The sequence below is a fragment of the Pongo abelii genome, chromosome 10 (genome assembly GCF_028885655.2).
Source record: "Pongo abelii isolate AG06213 chromosome 10, NHGRI_mPonAbe1-v2.0_pri, whole genome shotgun sequence".
NCBI classification, from domain to species: domain Eukaryota; kingdom Metazoa; phylum Chordata; class Mammalia; order Primates; family Hominidae; genus Pongo; species Pongo abelii.
Genome location: NC_071995.2, coordinates 118,024,670 through 118,027,291, shown reverse-complemented (window position 1 = coordinate 118,027,291; position 2,622 = coordinate 118,024,670). Strand labels below are relative to the sequence as shown.

The 2,622-nt window shown below is 49.7% G+C and overlaps 1 long non-coding RNA gene across 1 annotated transcript; it reads left to right on the top strand.

Moving 5' to 3' along the window:
• LOC103892143 (uncharacterized) lies at positions 1–2,415 on the top strand. Its single transcript, XR_656374.3, has 2 exons — positions 1–78; positions 1,920–2,415. It is a non-coding gene; the product is annotated as an uncharacterized LOC103892143 (long non-coding RNA).
• The last annotated feature ends 207 nt before the right edge of the window (positions 2,416–2,622 follow it).

Genomic DNA, 2,622 nt, shown 5'->3' with positions numbered 1-2,622 from the left:
GTTGTGGGGAGAATCACTGCATGCCGCATGACACACCGGAGAAACCTGGCCCTGCCTGGGAACTGGGCAGGGGCTGGGGTGAAGTTTCTGAGTGGGTGGGACAGGGTGGAATGAGTTTGTGTGTGGATTTGAGTGGGTGCAGGAGTGAGTGTGTGTTTATGCGCCGATGGGGCTGTGTTTGTTTATTGGCGAGTCTGCTGGTGGGTATGTTCAGGAAGAAACTCCCCTCCTTTTCCCTTCCCAGGCCATCCCCAAACCTCCAGAGGACCCCTCTGCCTCAAACGAGGCTCACTTGGGACCAGGGGACCTGGAAAAAGGGGAAGCCTAGCGAAGGAGCAGGGAACTGAACTGTGATGACCTAATCCACCTTCTCATTTCAAGGATGAGGGGGAGGAAAGGGAGGATGCAAAGATAGAAAATAGAAATAACAATCACTAGCATTTATGGGGCACTTGCCCCGTGCCAGCTTCTGTTCTGAGCACTTTAAATGTATGTGCCTAAACTCTTTTACTTCTCCCCACAATCCTATTAGGAAGGATTTTTTTTTTCATTTATTTATTTTGAGATGGAGTTTCACTCTTGTTGCCCAGGCTGGAGTGCAGTGGCATGATCTTGGCTCACTGCAACCTCTGCCTCCCGGGTTCAAGTGATTCTCATGCCTCAGCCTCCAGAGTAGCTGGAATTACAGGCACCTGCCACCATGCCTGGCTAATTTTTGTATTTTTAGTAGAGACGGGTTTTCACCATGTTTGTCAGGCTGGTCTCGAACTCCTGACCTCAGGAGATCCACCCACCTCAGCCTCCCAAAGTGCTGGGATTACAGGCATGAGCCACCATGCCCGTCAGGAAGGATGTTTTATTAAACTCATTTTAGAGATGAGGAAACTGAGGCACAGAGAGATTACCTGACACGCCTATGTCAGTGGCAGAGCTGGGATTCGAACCCGGGCAGTTTGGTTCTTGTCTCATCTGCTACACTGCCTCTGAAGTCAAAGTCATGGCTCACATTTATTGAACACTAACCATGTACCTGGCCCTGTGGTCAACAGTTTTATCCATGACCTCATGGAATCCTTGTGGTTCAGAGAGGTCAAGCCACCTGCCCTGGACCACACAGCTGACCAAGGATTGGAATCCAAGCCAGGGGGCACTTGGGAGTGCACGGTAATAACCACTATGGGACAATATTGGCCCAGCCTTGCCCAGCGATCCTTCCACACTGCCTGGTGTCCTGTTCCCCCTTGGGCTCTCATTGCATTTCTGGATCCGGCCAGCCCTTCGTTTCAGGAAGCTGAGGAGGGAGGCAGCTGCTCCTGCTAACTTGGCCACCTGGTGAGAAGTCAGCTAACACATGAGGAAAGTGGTCACTAAACCCCATGGGCTGTCACCAATCAGGTGAAAATATGACGCCAGGCTCAGGGGAGGCCCGGGAGAAGAAGGGGCCTCCAAGCTGGTTCCGCCCGGGAAGAAGAGACCTTAGAGGGGACTGTGGTGCAGGGGAAGGATGTTAGATCCTGGAAACCAGAGCAACGTTTCTCTTGGCTGCCACCTTCGTAGAGCTTTCGTACGGGGCATACCACTATTAATTCTCAAAACAGCTCAGGAGGTGGGTAAGATCACACTGCATGCCTGAAACTGGGGCCCAGCCGGTGGGGACATGGTGGTCTGAAGCCACACATGTAGTGCTGGGACCAAGTAGGACAAAGACATAGCTGCCAGATTCTGTGCCTTTTCTTTTCAATGTAGTAAGAAACAAAAGTTCCCACCCTCCTCTAGGGGATTCCCAGCCCCCAGCCCCTCCCCAAGGTCTGAAGACCCATCTCAGTGTTAGTTCTTTTGGGTGGCCCTGGATCCCAGCACATCCTCCAGAAAATAGGAAGTAAGCATGCTCATGCCTTTTTATTTCTTTCGTTTCTCAGACCCCCCTACAATGACACTAATGGAATTCCCAGCACACTCGGCTCCATGAAAGCAGGACCCTTGGGAGTCCTGTTCATAGTGGCATCCCCAGCGCCTAGAGGGTGCCTGCTGCACTGTAGAAGCCCAGCATATCTTGGATGAGTAGATGATGTCGTATCAGCAACCCTGGGTCTGAATTGCCTAGCTCCCACTGGGTAGACTCTACTTGCAGTAACAACATCAGAATATTAACCAATTTCTGCAGTCCATAGAAGGTGCCGGGCACCAAGGCTTCCCAAGCATGCTCTTTTTAATTTTCATCACAGCCCCCTGGAGGTTTTATACTATCATTATTCCCTTTTTACAGATGAGGAAACTGAGGCAAAAGACATGAGGTGACCTGCCTGAGGCCACCAGCTTATGGATTCTGAACCCAGATCTGTCTGAACTTTAAGCCCAGGCCTCTTTTCTCTGCCACACACCCCAGCAAGAATGAATCAGTAAACAAAATAAAACCAACAGCCTGCATTGGGTCTCTCCCTAAATGAGCCTATGCCCTCACAATCCTGGGAAAGTAACACTTATTTATTAGAGCTCTAGCTTTCTTCTATTATTTTCTCCAAAATTCTTTCCAGGAATTGCTTTCCCTGACCACCTCTGCAAATAATAATGATAGTGGTAGTAATAATAATAATAAGTGCATATTTAACATTTAGTACCAAT